At 35.4% G+C, this 16,349-nt stretch overlaps 1 protein-coding gene across 5 annotated transcripts in view; it reads left to right on the forward strand.

Annotated features, from left to right (window-relative positions):
* The window catches only part of LOC136039289 (zinc finger protein basonuclin-1-like), a 166,218-nt gene that overhangs the window by 75,480 nt on the left and 74,389 nt on the right, over positions 1 to 16,349 (forward strand). Inside the window, exon 1 of one of the 5 annotated variants that reach the window (XM_065722898.1) lies at positions 12,976 to 13,528. The exons of 3 other annotated variants lie outside the window; for them this stretch is intronic. The gene's annotated coding sequence lies outside the window, so the exon portion shown is untranslated. Of the gene's footprint in view, positions 1 to 12,975; positions 13,529 to 13,719; positions 13,867 to 16,349 lie in introns of those variants that run through there. One more of the 5 variants, XM_065722897.1, reaches the window with a different exon arrangement.

A 16,349-nucleotide genomic window follows, 5' to 3' on the forward strand; every position in this document is an offset into this window, starting at 1 on the left:
CCATGTGTTTAGAGATTATAGAGCCGGAAGTAAACCCCCCCCCCCCTGAAACATGGAGACATTAAATTTGATTGAAAAAGTGGAACATCTGTACAATCGTTTAGTTTGCACGGTTGTAGAACCCTGCAAACCGTAGCCGTAGAACCGTAGCGTTTCGATGGGTGTTTGGGTAGATGGGTCGATGGGTAACCGAATCGTCGATGAGTATTTGGATTAAGTCAGAATCATCGATATAGGCATAACCTCCAAAAGAACAAGCGATATCCTACTTGTACTGCTTTGTGACTTTAAATCTACCTCCTGAGTATTGACTCCACCTCTGAGCCTCTACTATCAGCATGTCATCTCAGTGTAATCCATACGCTTGAAGCGACCTAGTAACTAGCCCCTACAATATATACGGTAATTGCACTGCTTTCGGTCTCTAGCTTTGCCTTCTAAGAATCCGACCCCCCCCCCAGAGCCTCAAATTTTACATCATATTCAACTTCAGTAGTCTATGCACATGAAGCGCAGACTATTTAATACATAACCTCAATGCATAACATAACGTGACGCATAACCTCTCACAGAAAAATCTTTATTTTGCTGCCTTTATTCAAGAACTCTGAGCACTTACCCAGGAGCGCCGTTTGTCCACCCGTGTGTTTAATCGTGAAAGTTTTAAATTTCCTTAAAAAGTAATAATTTTGGAATGCGCTAAAAAGCCCCACTCTTCCTCAAGGAAAGTCCTTGGGAAAATATCAAAGCAAAGCCAAAGCCCCACTATCAACTTAATTGTCCGTAGAATATAAGTTTTCAGGACATACGGAGTTTACTAAATGCTTTGAGGAAGGAAGCATTTAAAACCGGCGATCTGTGAATTAGCTGCATTTGTTTGGCAGTGGTAACTATGAAATTATGATTTAAAATTTTTACAATAAATGGGAGACATGGCTTAATTATAGCACTGAAGAATATAGTTGTTGACAAAAGGGATAAGAAATAAGCCATTTTGTCATCGCATGGGTATTGAGTTAGTTCTTTGGAAGGGGGTTTGGAGTGGAAATGCTCTGAACTGTTCTTAATCATTTTTATAATATTACAAAAAAAATTAGTGAGGTCAGCTTATAAGTGATTTCTTATAAGGAGAAAATTGAATTTTATATATGATAATTGGAAATATACATGTTATCACATTAGATATTCAGAAAATTTTACGATATGCAAAGTGAAGGACTTGGGAATTTTCCCCAACCTTCCCTTACGCCATCTCAGGGTTTCAACGATTTATTCTAAGGGCCTACACACAAATTCTCATATTTTTGGGTACGTTCTAGTAGGTGTTGATTTGTCCCGTCTATTTTTTTCTCTCTCCTTTTTCTCGTTGATAAAGGCTTTTTGATGTGAAGCCAAAATATAGGCCGGTGTTTAAGTATTATACGAAAAACGCTTAAGAATTTGGATCGCGGACATGAGGCATTACCTGTTTTTCATGGTATTAATACCAGACAATTAGCTTCGGCTCGCTGGGAAAATATATAGTAGCTAAATTTTAATTAAATATTTAGATTAAATATATTTACAAAAACAAGGTATTTTTCAATGAAAATACTAAAAAGGCGTATTTTAAAATTAAATGAGCAGCTTCCTCGCCTTAAGTGATGCCGATGACTGGGACATAATTAGGGCTGTAGGCTTATCCTTTTGTAGATTTTTATATGTATTCTTTTCTCATAGGTCTTTTTCCAGTGCGGAAGTGTTATTTATTTTATTTTATTATTTGTGATTGTTAAAAAATAAAAGTTGAAATTGTCGCAACTAGTTGTATTAATAGGCATTTACCTTATAGGTTAACTCAAAAGCTTAGTATTGGCAGTATAGGTCCCAGAATTCATAAAACAGTTTCTTAATATACAAATATTATGTCATTTCTTAATTTAGTGCTAAAAAAGATAGCTTCACAGTGTCGAAATCATGTAAAAATTAACATTCTGTAAACGTTGTGTAGGTATTGAAGTAGTATCAGTTGTAAGATTTACTTTTTTGTTTATTATTTCTATCGAACATAATTTATAAGCAACCATCTAACTATACATCAACTTTCGTCCATGATGACATTTGTCTAAGAGCTCAGACAAAAACAAAGCCATAATCAATCTATCTATGACACAGACGTGAAGTTCTAGCCCAAGTCAATTTATAATCACAAGCCTCCAAAATGAGAAACATCGAGTCCCTCATTAGTTACGCATGCGTATATCATGCAAGTATTGTGTCTTAGACAAGTAGGAATAAACCCTAGGGTATCAACCCTTCAGTAACCCCTGTCCCGTGCTATAGACACAAGACAAGGCTCTAAATATGCAAATTTTCTTTTACTCGTCGTTCTACCGTCACATGCAACGACAAGCAGATTCCATAATTTATTAATGACTTTTCTGCAGCTTTCCTGAAAAGGCATTTATGCTAAAAGTTGACGCGGCTTGATCCACCATTCAGTATGATAATTATGATCAAATTTGTTATATATCAAGCAGTTAATGGTAACGAGTAAGTAAGGAGCGACTCGGCTCAATAGTGACCGATATTCTAAAAATCGGAATTTTAATATCAATAGATACATCAAAAGAATCAACTTATTATCCTGATTCCAAATATATAAGATTCATCAGGTTTAGTATTACCTATCAAAAGTTAGGATGCTGTGAAAATTTGCGGGATTTATGGTATAGAGGGGAAACACCCTCTAAAATTAAAGGAATTCAGCGTGCCAGAGAACCATACTGTAGAAGTTTCAAGCTCCTATACTCAAAAATGTGGAACTTAGCTATTTTTGCAGAAGACATATCACGGATGTGCGTTAGTTTCTTTTTTTCCCAGGGGTGATTTTTATTAAAATAATGGTCCTAAAAGATAGGGGTAAGGTGCATTCCCACCCCTCCCACCCCTGTTTTTGGCAAAATTATCTGATAAAAATTTCGAAATAGTCACTTTGTTCAGTATTGTTGAACGATCAAATAATTATGTCTTTAGGTGTAAAAAGACCCCCCACAGTTCGTGAGGGGAGGCCTGTAAGCTATAAAACTCTCCCGTTGTTTACGTTATCGGGAATTATACCGACATTTTTTTGTGGGGGAGGGGGGTGCTCCGGGTGGTATTCTATAGGGAGAATATTCCTTGGGGAAGGAAACTTCTGGGGGGTGAATATTCCAGGGGCAATATTACACTGGGGGATTTGATAGAATTACTATACGAAATTTGTTTTAATTGTCTTACATTCTCTTATGCCAAATTTGTCATGTGGAGATCTTCCGGAGGAATTATCAAGGGGCATTTTTCCGCGTGTATTGATTTCCACGGAGGAATTTCCGTAAGGGGGAGGGATATATTTCATAGAGGGTCAGCCAGATTTACTGGCATTATTTGAAAATCGACCAGAAGTTATTCTATATATGAAGGGTCGCCCCTCCCCCAATACATTGCTTTCTACCCTAAGGTTTGACTGTTCGTCCCAATTTTCTTAAGAGCGTCTACTGAAACACGAGCCTGTTTAATTAGAATAGGAAGCTTTTGTAAAAGGGCTAATACCTTTCGCGTAAAGGGCACGGTATTGAGGATTGGGCAGCCCTTCATATGCGGAATAAATCTGACAAAATTATTTTGCAAATTTATTTATATTTTTCATGTACGATGAACCAAATTCAAACATGCATTAGTTAAAGAATGTTCAGAAATAGAATAAACTTTTTTTAAACTGAAAGTAAGGAGCGACATTAAAACGAACAGAAATTATTCCGTATATGAAAGGGACTGTCCTCTCCTCACCACCTCGCTCTTTACCATGAAGTTTTTATTGTTTCAAAAAGTAGAGTTGTGCCAAAGAGTCAAACTTTAGCGCAGAGAGCGAGGCGTTGAGGAGGGGACACCCCCTTTCATATACGGAATAAATTTTGTTCATTCTAAGTTTTAATATCGCTCCATACTTTCAGTTAAAAAAAAAAATTTATTTAAACAGTGAATAAATCAAAGAAACTGTGTAAGTGTTAATGAAAATCCTTACAACGATGTTTCAAGACTCCAAGTTGCCTCGACATTCTTTTATGGTTTGTTCCTGCAATTTTATACATGGATGGAAGGGGGAGTTCCTCTTTAAGAGCCCCTGGAAAATTATGGGTTCATAGTTTTTTCAAGGATCAGAACACCCCTTCACTATTACCCTCTGATGTCTCATACAATTTAGCCTATGTAAGGTCCGACACTTCTAGTTCGGTACTGCAATATCTTGGAAATCTGAATACGCGAAACAACTATAGATCAATGAATATATAAATCTCAGTGAAATTTCTGATAGGGATTTTATTTGGTAAGGCCAGAAGTCTGTTTTCTCATGAATGTCTTGTTAATTTTTTCTCCATAATTGGAACATTTAGCTCTGTTATTATGCTGATTATATTATAGGTGCACTTCAAGTTCACATAATCATGAGTTTGTTTTTTTTTTTTTTTAACGGTTCATACGCAAGGGTTCGCCCAAGTTCTGCCACCTGGTGAACATCTTGGAGCACCACACCGTTCCGCCGTACTTGGCATGCACCACTTCATGTACTTGATTTCTGAAAGTTGGTGACCTCTCGTTGCTTAAAAGAGTTTTTCTAGCATCATGCCCTTCTCCCCCTTGATCCTTCCACTACCCCTCCCCCCCGCCATATTATTTTTGTATGTAAATTAAACATGTAGGTGTATATTATAGTATCTTGCAGAAAGTCTAAAATCTTTCCACCCTCTAAAGTCAATCATCAATCGCACAAAGCTAATTTCAAAAACAGTATCTACAATCCCATCTCTGTAAGTAGATTCCACTTAGTGTCAACCAGATACTTCAAACTACTTCGGTGACACCATTTACCGACCATATCTGAATGCCTAATCTAGAAGTATCCCATTATTGTGCTTGATGTCAGTAAGTGCCTGTGCCACCGAGGGTCGGCTGATGTTATCTGTGACAAGATGACATGTCACAGGTGTATATACTTGTACCATTGAGCATGTTTGGAAAATGGACAATTTGGATGTCGGAAAATGTAACAATATCCAAAGAGAGAGATGTCAGAAAACTTACAGATTTCCGAATAGAATTCAAGCGATATCAAAAACAATAAGAACAATAGGAAATTCTGTTCGCAAGATAGTAGAAATCTAATTTGAATGAATATTTCAGCCCTGTGTCCAAGGGCCTATTTAATTCGCTATTTAATTCAAAAGGTGAAAATCAACTTTGTGAAACACAATTCACTAAACCCAAAAAGTATGTTTTTGAGTTGCTGTAGTCGGGTCATACCCAGAATTAGGTAGAGAGATGAAGCCATTAGTGACGTAGTGAGAGACGTTGTTGTCCTGTGTGGAAGGGGAATATACCCCATCTATAAAAGCTTTGTAATAACTCCAAACTGGCGACCTTTCAGTAGTGGTCGTTCAACATGGTCTGCAGACCGTACAAGTTCCTGGCTACACTACTGAGAAAGACGGAGCTCTAACTCTAACCCCTCCTCTCCTTTGAAAGCAATAGTGTGCTGGAACTTAACGATACAACGGTTTCTCGGCCAGTAGATTCTGCCGGTCAGTTTTTCACATTTGATAACAATACATCAAACTCGAAGCCGTGGAAAATAAGCATAATTGGTTTTGAGTTTTGATGGTCAATTTATAAATCATCAAATGAACATTAAAATTGCATAATTTGAAAATAAAGTTAATGCTTCACTCCATGCTTCAACATAGTAGCAAAAACAAGGGAAGATTTTGTTGATTGTTGTACTATTTTTATTTTTTTTTTTTAATTCTGCAGAAGTTTACATTTTTGAAGAGCCTAAATTTTTAAATGTATTGATAGACGGGAGGAAGTTATTAGTTACCATGGAAGTTACCATGGCCTGATGATTTGAGAATACGCAATCTTAAACGAAGCAAATAAAGAGGTCGCTGGTCACTTTTTTTCTTTTTTTAAATTATAATGTATATTTGTGTATAAATAAAAATGTTCTAATTCAATGACGACTCAAACCATCGGTCTTACAAATTATTCATAATTTTATGCAAAACCTATTTCGAGAAACTTATATTCGAATTATCTGAAAAATCTAAAAAAAACTTGGGGATATCAAAGAGTAAGGACAACTTATTGGATTGATGCATGTTTTAAAAAGGAAAATCGCATATGCAATCTAGCATTTTGTGATTTTGTTCATTTCAGCCAACCCTAACCTCAGGGTCGTATCCATGATTTGTTTTCGGTGGGGGGGGGGATTCACAAAACTTTTAAAAACACATAAAAAATTTGTTATATTAATTTTTTGAACGTTTTTACGAGTCGGAAAAACATTTCGGAGGGAGGGGGGTCAAACCCTCTAACCCCTCTGGATACGGCCTTGTCTGAACTACTCTATAGGCTACTTGTCTTTTTATGCACTAAAAATGCAAGGAAGGATAAAAGGAAAGAAAATTATGTCTCCGGATGGCATACTAGCCTTAAATCAATTAGCCTAGCCTACTCAATGGTGGGCCAGACGTTAATCCAGTAACATTTCATAATTGCATCCATTATCCTCTTTTTTTTGGTTTTCCTACCTTTTTAATGAAGCTGCCAAACGCTACACGTCTAACAGTTCATGCAGTTTTTAATCCTTGCCCCCCCCCATATTAAGTTGCCAGAGATCCCACTCTTGTAAATTTCCCGCTCTCTTTTGAGGAAACTGTAAAACCTTGAAATTTCAGCGTTCTGAAACGATCCCAAAACAGTGGTACCAATAGAGGGGAGGTACTTGCCCCTTAGATTTGTGGCTCTTCTGGATTTCGTATAACACTTCTTTTTTTGGTATTTTTATTTAAGAATACTGTTTTTATATGATTGAAAAAAAAATAAATAAAATACCCCTAGATTTTGAAAAATGCACCCCACCCCAAAAAATGTGACTAAGATCCACTAACTGGTACTTGTGTATTATAGCAACCACGCTCAAGAAGTGAAGTTAGTGAAGTGAAAAAGTGAAGTACGATGAAAATAAAATACTTTAGTAACAAATTTATGGAAATTACAGCAAATAATTATGGAAATCAGGCCCCCATTACCGTATTATATTAAATGGTTTCTAACCTAACCAAAATACCAACTAAAATATTTAATTAAAATATAACTACATTGTAGTTTATCTCTCTCGCGCTAATCTGGTTACCACCAAGTATATTCTGAAATACAGAGCCAAGAACTTCTACATATATCAAGAACTTGAGTGTGGTGGCTTTAAGAGATACGAATTTACAGACCCTTTCTAGTTATCCATGGGTCTGATTTTACCTGAAAACTTGCACATTCCAGGAGATTTTAACGGCAGTTGTTCCTCCTGCCTTCCTTGAATTGAACTATTGTGCATGCAGGGCCGCATCCAGATGGGAAGGGGATTACACAGTTTGACCCGCTCCTCCCGATGTGCTGTTCCGATTTGTACAAAAGTAATAAAAATGCATGTTAAAAATGTTTTGCTTATTTTTTGTGGTACTCCTCCCCCTCGAACAAAATTCCTGGACGGGGTTCTGTGCGAATGTGTTCGCTTGAAGCTTTGATCAAGTTAAACTGACTCTCCAAGCCTCTAAATTCACCCAAAGTCTATTGGCTGAAACATGTTTTCTTTTTGGTTACACTTTTTATATACGAAGTTGAAGGAGATATATTAAAAGTATTATCAAAAAGTTTAGATTTTCTTCTAGACAGTTCAACCCATGGATCAACCAGTAGTCCTTCTGGGTTGGAGACTTGGCTACGATCAATATCCTTAATAAAAGTACGCTATTTGTGCTTTGACGGAAGCAGCCAATCAAAGTGTAGCAAGTCAACCCTGGTTGTAATTGCAGTTCTGTCGATGGTCTCAGAAAAGAGGTGTGTTGATAAGAACTAACCTTTGCTGCTATTCGTCATTTGTCACGCACATGACATATCGCCATTACGACGGTCCCTTGTGGTTCCGCCATGCTCCATTACGAATAAAATGGCAGATTAACCTTAAGGCGACAGACTTAAATCAAGGCAATCAAAATTGCATCTGGTAGGTGTTTGTACCGGAGTCATTTTCGATTTTCGTTCATTCATTAGTCATTTCTTGGTGGCAGTTCGATTATAAGCTCTGCAGACCCGACCACTTGCGACAAGGACAAAAACAATGTCTCTAATATATTGCTCTTCAGTATTATTTTGATTAAAACCTGTCGTATATACATCTTTTCTTAGTATGTAATGTATAGCAATTGATCAGCCGTTCAAAAACTAAAAATTTTTAAACACGAAATGCAAGTTTCACCACAATGCTATAAGATTACACAGATACATCGTATACTTGTCCGGCGGGTAATTGCACGAGGGGATGGGCCTTCTGACTTTTTACTTTTCCGCACGCTGGAATGAAACCATCCTACCTCCAAATGTACTCCAATTGAAACTATCCTACCTCCAAAAGTGTTCCTATTGAAAGTATCCTACCTCCAAATTTGCTCCGCCTGAAAGTATCCTACCTTTAAATGTGCCATCAGATAGATAGACAACCAGGGCCGTATCTAGGATTGTTTGTTTCGTGTGGGGAGGTATAAAAAGGATTTTTTTTTGGTTTGGGGACAAAAATTCTAAAAACCTGCCAAAATTTGTTTACTTGCATTGTTAATAAGTCGGACAAATATTTAGGGGGTGGGTGGTTCAAACCCCCTTCCCCCTCTGATTACAGCCTTGTAGAAAACCAATCCATTTTTGGACGTAGGATAGTTTTATTCCAGTGCGGCTATATATTTCTCATGTTTTTTTGAAATTTTCCCCCTCAACCCCTAAACAAAATTATAGGCCTATACTGTCATGCCGAACGGTCTGAGGTATAAATTTAAAGTTTAATATAGGCTGATTATACAATTGAAAAATATAAAAGGGACAAGATCTGTGACTTTCCTTTCTGCATTAAATCAACCGTGCACTCAGGGAGGGGCCTCAAAATCTATCCCTCTGGAACTCAACAAGGTCTTTTTGGTTTTTACAAGCCCCCCCCCCCAAATGGTGTCCTGTGTAGTAGAACACTGTGTATAGTAGGTGTCCCAAATAGTGTACCTGATAGCAGACTTTCAAGCTGTTTGCAACGAATAAAATCTATTACGTATCAAACAGTTCGTGGTAACGAACTGTAGTAAGGAGCGACCCGGCTCAATAGTAACAAAAACTCTAAAAAATTGAATTTTGGTATCCATAGCTACATCAAAAGAATCGCATTTTAATGCTGATTTTAAATATATAAGTTTCATCAAGTTTAGTCTTACCCATCAAAAGTTACGAGCCTGAGAAAATTTGCCTTATTTAAGAAAATAGGGGGAAACACCCCTAAAAGTCATAGGATCTTAACGAAAATATCACCATCAGATTCAGCGTATCAGAGAACCCTACTGTAGAAGTTTCAAGCTCCTATCTACAAAAATGTGGAATTTTTTATTTTTTGCCAGAAGACAAATCACGGGTGCGTGTTAATTTGTTTGTTTGTTTTTTTTCGTTTTTTTTTCCAGGGGTCATCGTATCGACCAGGTGGTGACTTACTCCCCCACAATCCCTGGGGGAGGGGCTGCAAGTTACAAACTTTGACCAGTGTTTACATACAGTAATGGTTATTGGGAAGTGTACAGACGTTTTCAGGGCGATTTTATTTTGTTTGGGGGTGGGGCTGAGGAGAGGGGGCTATGTTGGAGGATCTTTCCTTGGAGGAATCTGTCATGGGGAAGAAAATTCAATGAAAAGTGCGCAGGATTTTCTAGCATTACTATAAGAAAACAATGAAAAATAAACATGAAAACGTTTTTTCAAATGAAAGGAAGGAGTAGCATTGAAACTTAAAACGAACAGAGATTATTATGCATATGAAGGGTTCTAAAAATACTTTAGTATAAAGAGCGAGGTATTTAGGAGGAGATAAATAACTCGCTCTTTATGCTAAAATATTTTTAGTAGTTTCAACTATTTATTCTACGGCCTTTCTGATTCAGGAGTAATTCTTAAAGAAGTGGGACAAAACTTACGATTTAGTGTAAAGAGCAAGGTATTAACGAGGGTACAAGCCCCCTCATATACATAATAAAAATATAAGATTATGGAAGTTTGTTACGCAAGTTAATTCTTAAGTTACGTATATTTTTTACTAATAAAAACGTTCGTTAAAAATTAAAAGTTCTAGTTGCCTCTTTAAGTAACCGAAAAATTGAAGGGCAACTAGGCCTCCTTCTCCACCCCTTATTTCTCAAACTCGTCTGATCAAAACTAAGAGAAAGCCATTTAGCCAAAAAAAAGAATTAATATACAAATTTCATTTTAATAATTTATGTGCGGAGAGCCAAAACGAAACATGCATTAATTCAAAAACGTTCATAAATTAAATAAAAAAAAACTAATTTGTTTAGCTGAAAGTAAGGAGCGACATTAAAACTTAAAACGAACAGAAATTACTCCGTATATGAAATGGGTTGTCCCCTCCGCAATCCCTCGCTCTTTACGCTAAAGTTTGACTCTTTGCCACAATTCTACTTTTTAAAACAATTAAAAACTTTAGCGTAAAGAGCTAGGGATTGCGGAGGGGACAACCCATTTCATATACGGATTAATTTCTGTTCGTTTTAAGTTTTAGTGTCGCTCCTTACTTTCAGCTAAAAAAATTAGTTTCTTTTTATTTAATCTTAATAAGGATTAAATGCAAAAAGCCACTTTTTATACTGAAATTAAGGAGCGATATTAAAGCTTAAAATTAACAAAATTTATTCCGTACATGAAAGGGGTTGTCCCCTCCTCAACGCCTCGCTCTTCACGCTAAAGTTTGACTCTTTGTCACACCTCTCCTTTTTAAAACAATAAAAACTTTAGCGTTCTCGATCACTCTAAATGCCCTCTTCCATGGAAATTATTTCACAGGAAACAAAGAACGCGGGAAAAAGCCCCTCGATAATTCCCCCAGGGCATCTCCACATGAAAAATTTGGCAAAGAGAATGTAAGACAATTAAAAAGAATTTTGTATAGTAAATCTATCGAATCCCTCCAGTTTAACATTTCCCCTGGAATATTCACCCCAGAGAAATTTCCGTACCCAAGGTAGATTCTCTCTATAGAAACCCAGCCCAAGCACAACACCCCCCCCAATAAAAAATGTCTGTAATACTTCTCAATAACAAACATTACACTACGTAAACAATGGGTGAATTTCAAAACCTACAGGCCTATCCCCACGGACTGTGGGGGGTCATTTTTTAGCAAAAGACATATTTATTTGATCTTTAAAATAGAGATTTTTAAATGATCTTTAACATATTTATTTGATCTTTATAATGAACAAAATGACTATATCAAAATTTTGATCAGATCATTTTAGAGGGAAAATGGGTGTAGCAGGGGGCCTAGTTGCCTCCCAATGTTTTTGGTCACTTAAAAAGGGCACTAGAACCTTTAGTTTCCGTTCGAATGGAATGTCTCCCGATTTTCTTTGACTATTATTTCGATAAAATCACCCCTGAAAAAAAAAAACAACAACTAAACACGCATCCGTGATCTCTGGCAAAATAGCAGAATCCCATATTTTTGTAGATAAGACATTGAAACTTCTACAGTAGGGTTCTCGAGTACGCTGAATCTGTGATGTGATTTTCATTGAGATTTCTTTAATTTTAGAGGGTGTTTCCCCCATATTTCAAAAATCAAACAAATCTTCTCAGGCTAGAATCAGGATAATAAGCTGATTCTTTTGATGTATCTATTGATATTAATATTCCATTTTTTAGAGTTTCGGTTACTGTTGAGCCGAGTCCCTCCTTACTTACTTTTCATTACCATGAAATGTTTCTTACTAAAATATAAGTGTTTAAGCTAGGGTATATCCAAAAAATATGTCTTGGGGACGGACTAAGATCTGAAATTTCATTCGGGAGGTCGGCTTCCACTTACTTTTCTGTATTTTTTTTTTTTTTTTTAGAATTTGTGAAGCCAGAAAAAGGGAAGTCACATTAATTTATAATTATGTATACCAAACTAATTTCCTTTAAAAGTTCAATTCTCAGTTTTGGTTACCTACGAGCAAGGATCACCTAAGGAAGTCCAAAAGACTTCAATTCAGAAGACTGTGGTGTCAATTGGAGGAGGAATGATCGAATGTACACCTTAATTTTTGCCCCCCCCCATAGATTTTGAAAAATTACTTTTTGAGGATGCCTTTTTCGAGTAATTGAAAAAGTGAAAAACGATATATTCACCCCTCTAGACTTTGAAAAATACAGTTTGTCCCCTTCGCCTAAATTTTCGCGAATTGAAGCCACTTACCAAGATATAAATTTTACAGAGAAGTGAAAAAGCTGAAAGATGACTTTTCGACTGTTACCATCGATTGTTTTCTTTTTGTTATTAGTATATATATATATATATATATATATATATATATATATATATATATATATATATATATATATATATATATATATATATATATATATATATATATATATATATATATATAAATATAAAAGTTACTTAAGGGGCTGATGACTCAGGATGGGAACTTTTAGCCTCACTTTTCCCCTAAATTTCAGTATTTCTACAATTTTCTATATAATTAGCCTATTTTTGTGCTATCTAATCGATGCCCCCCCTCGAAGTGTTGTTTTCTGATTCATACTCTATGATTTTGTTTGGTTGGGAAGGGGATTACAAAATAGTTTTTTTTTGGGGTTGGGGTTAGCAAAAGAATGAAGAAGAAGGGGTTTGGCTCCTATGGATTTTATCTAACGATTACAAATAAGTGATTTTTTCCTGTATTTTACTACCGATTTACTAATCTGAGAATTTTGTTTAGTTCTTTAGTAAGAACAATTTTTTTCACATGTATTTGTAAGACTAATTTAAGAGTCGAAGAAATAATTTAGGGGGGAGGCAAATTAAGAAAACTCCATCCCCTGGATGCAACCCTGGTTGTTATATGATCGATCACACAATATATTTGATCTCTCTAAATTGCCCTTTATATGTGATAAATTTTTCTGTACGTGCCTGATAGAGATGGATTCTAACCTGAGAAAATTTTGCATAGCACGTTTTTAAAGCCAAATCTGTCCAGCTCTAGGTTAATTCACTCTTACCCATGTCCCATCTTGAAGTAGCTTAAGCATGCTTGAAAGGAAATTAGCCCTAGAACAATTTACCAGTGACACATCGATAATCTACAGTATATTACTTTTAGGGGGTCTATAAAACTTTCGGCACGTTCAAACCCTCCGGTCGCCTCACGCTGTTATGGGTTGTATTTCTTCTGTCACTTGTGCGACTGTCGCTCGGAGTGTTAATGCGGGTTTGCGGCAGGGTACCTTTTCCTCTATAGTTTTAATTTCCCTTTTGTCACATCATTCTATTGTCGAGTGTTGTGGAGTAAAGTATTGACAATTAGTTGGTTGGATTTGTTTTATCAGCAAATATAAGTGAATAGTTTCCAGATTAGGATTTAAAAAGGTATTTTATTGTATTTGCTTTGCTATTGTACATGTGTCCTAAACTTTTTTTCCATGACCAGATAAAGAGTTTGATTTGGGGATATTAACTTCTGTTTTATGAAAAGCTAATTGAAAAAATGGATTGGAAGCAATTATGGTCTGATAATATAGATAAAAAGTGTTACAGGTTCTAAAACGTGATGTACATACTGTCGCCAATAGACAAAACAACAACAAGAAATAAAATTTTGCTCAGAGTGCCTTGGCCAAAAACAGTCTAATGGTGTGAATATACACGGATAAAACTCGAGGCGGAGATACAAGCCCGAATCATTTACGACTAAGGGGAGCCCCAAGGTCCGTGGGTCAAACTTTTTTTTAATATTTGGATATTAGAAATAAATCATAAAATAAACTTATGATTTTAGTTTTGAATTAATTTATCGATGATTTTTTTTTTAGTAAGTTTCTTTTCTTTTTATTTGTTTTATATTTTATTTCGCTGATAACATCTGTTGCGTAATATAGCCCAAATATCCGCTTAGGTTGAATTTGCCGTCTTCATAATTTTGCTCTTATCTGCTCTTGTTTTATATACGTGTATATGCATATATATATATATATATATATATATATATATATATATATATATATATATATATATATATATATATATATATATATATATATATATATATATATATATATATACATATATATATATATATATATATATATATATATATATATATATATATATATATATAGGGGAAAGTGGTCCATATTGAGCAGCTTTTTTTTTAAATTGACTTTACTCGCAAACAGTTACGTACTTTGTAGCTTTCCTTATATTAAACTGTAGTATTTAGTTAATAGTTTTGTAAGTATATTTAGGACTTTTAACCATCGCCCTAGCTGCTGGAAACTTCTCATGGTCCCCTATATACCATTTGGCCTGGGGTGGTCCACATTGAGTCAGTCTATGGTCCATCATTGGTCACTGAAAGACGCACACAGCATAATTAGTTCAATCGCTTATAAAACTGCAAAATATAAAGTACAAAACCAAATTTATATATATATATATATATATATATATATATATATATATATATATATATATATATATATATATATATATATATATATATATATATATATATATATATATATAGGCCTTAAGTTGGTTTATAAACCTTAAGTTGGTTTAAGTTTAACATAATGGCAGGTACGAAAAATTGCATTGTAGCATATATTTGAAATAATATAATACCGAATTATAGATTTGTTGAAATTGTGAGGCATTTTCTAAGAAATTATGCGAAAATCCCAGGTAGTGGTGACTAGGAAGCCTTAGGGGCCTAGCCCGTTTTCAAAATATCATGCTTTTTGAAAATGTCCATGTTTTCGAACTTCTTAATAAATCACATTTTACTTATTGTTTTAATGACTGTTCCCCCTCCCCGAGACGATATGCCTGCGTATATGTATGATATTCTATGAATATCATATGATATCATTAATAATCAGCCTCGAGTGTTACAGTTCTGTTTATTTCCTGTTCTTTTTCCACTACATTTTCACATTACATACACAACATTACATTTTCCTATCCTAAACCTTGTGCTTACGAGATTCTTACTTCATGACATTCAGTAATTTCCCTTTGGATAAATTTTCAAATTCACTTCCAATTTAACTTGGTACCCGCCACCCAGTGGCGATTCTTGTCTCTCTTGCGCCCGGGGAAAAATCTGGATTAGCGCCATCCCCCCCCACCCTGTCTTCCAAAACGTTTTAGGCCAAATTTAACAAATTTCCATTTATTAGCAAAATTTGTCATTTACTTAAATCTGAATTTTCTTACTTTATGTCGGAAAAGATATAGGAAAAAATTTAAATTCTGATTCAATTTGCTTATATTTACTTCCAACTGCACCTCTATTTTAATTTAATAAATATAAATTTCTAAAATTACAAAATGACTATAAATGTTAGATTTGAATATAAATGTGTAATGTTAAAATTTTATTTGACATTTTGTTTCTCTAAGCTTTCTGTGCCCTGGGCAAGCTTCTATTTTCTCCCTCCCCCAAAACTGTCTATGCTGCCACCCCCTCCCGAATGCCTTGATATAGCCCTATAGACTATATCAAAGTTTCCCCAATAATTGTTTTTGCATTTGCCCGGCAATAATTCGGAGAAAACATAATTATGTAGCCCGTTCCCCCTGACTCTCCGGATAAAGACCCCTCTTGCCCACCCCTCCCCCCAATATTAATGTTGCGAGCTACTTCCCCTGCTCTATGACAGGGATTTTAGGAAGGAAGAGATGTTTCGTTCAAAAGGGGGATATACTGCGCTGTTACAACCTACAGAATTAGTCAGTGTCCTGTTCTTTCAAAAGCCTCAACCAAATCGTTAATTCTTATTGAAATTTCAATGAACCCCACATAAGTTTTTTTAAGAGGGCAAAAGCTTGCAAAAAAAAATGGGCGTGTGGAATTTTTGAAGGCATGAAATTGGAAATTGTACCTTCAAAAGTGTGGTTAAACGAAAAATACACAAAGGTTTAGTTTTGCTTCGATATTTTGACATTGAAACTGTATGAAAACCATTCTAAATAAAACAAATAGATTTTAACTTTGAAATACTAAACTTCACCTTTTGAACCTTTTCATTTCGCGTATATGTTCCATTCTCTTCTGAAATAAATTATTTCGTACGTCCCTGAAACAATTACATTAACTCCCATAGGAAAAGATTTTTTGGAAGAAGGGGGGGCTCATTTGAAGACCACCGAATAAATAGTCGCTCAGTTAGGCTGCATAAGTCCTTTC

Source organism: Artemia franciscana, chromosome 19, assembly GCF_032884065.1.
Source record: "Artemia franciscana chromosome 19, ASM3288406v1, whole genome shotgun sequence".
NCBI classification, from domain to species: Eukaryota; Metazoa; Arthropoda; class Branchiopoda; order Anostraca; family Artemiidae; genus Artemia; species Artemia franciscana.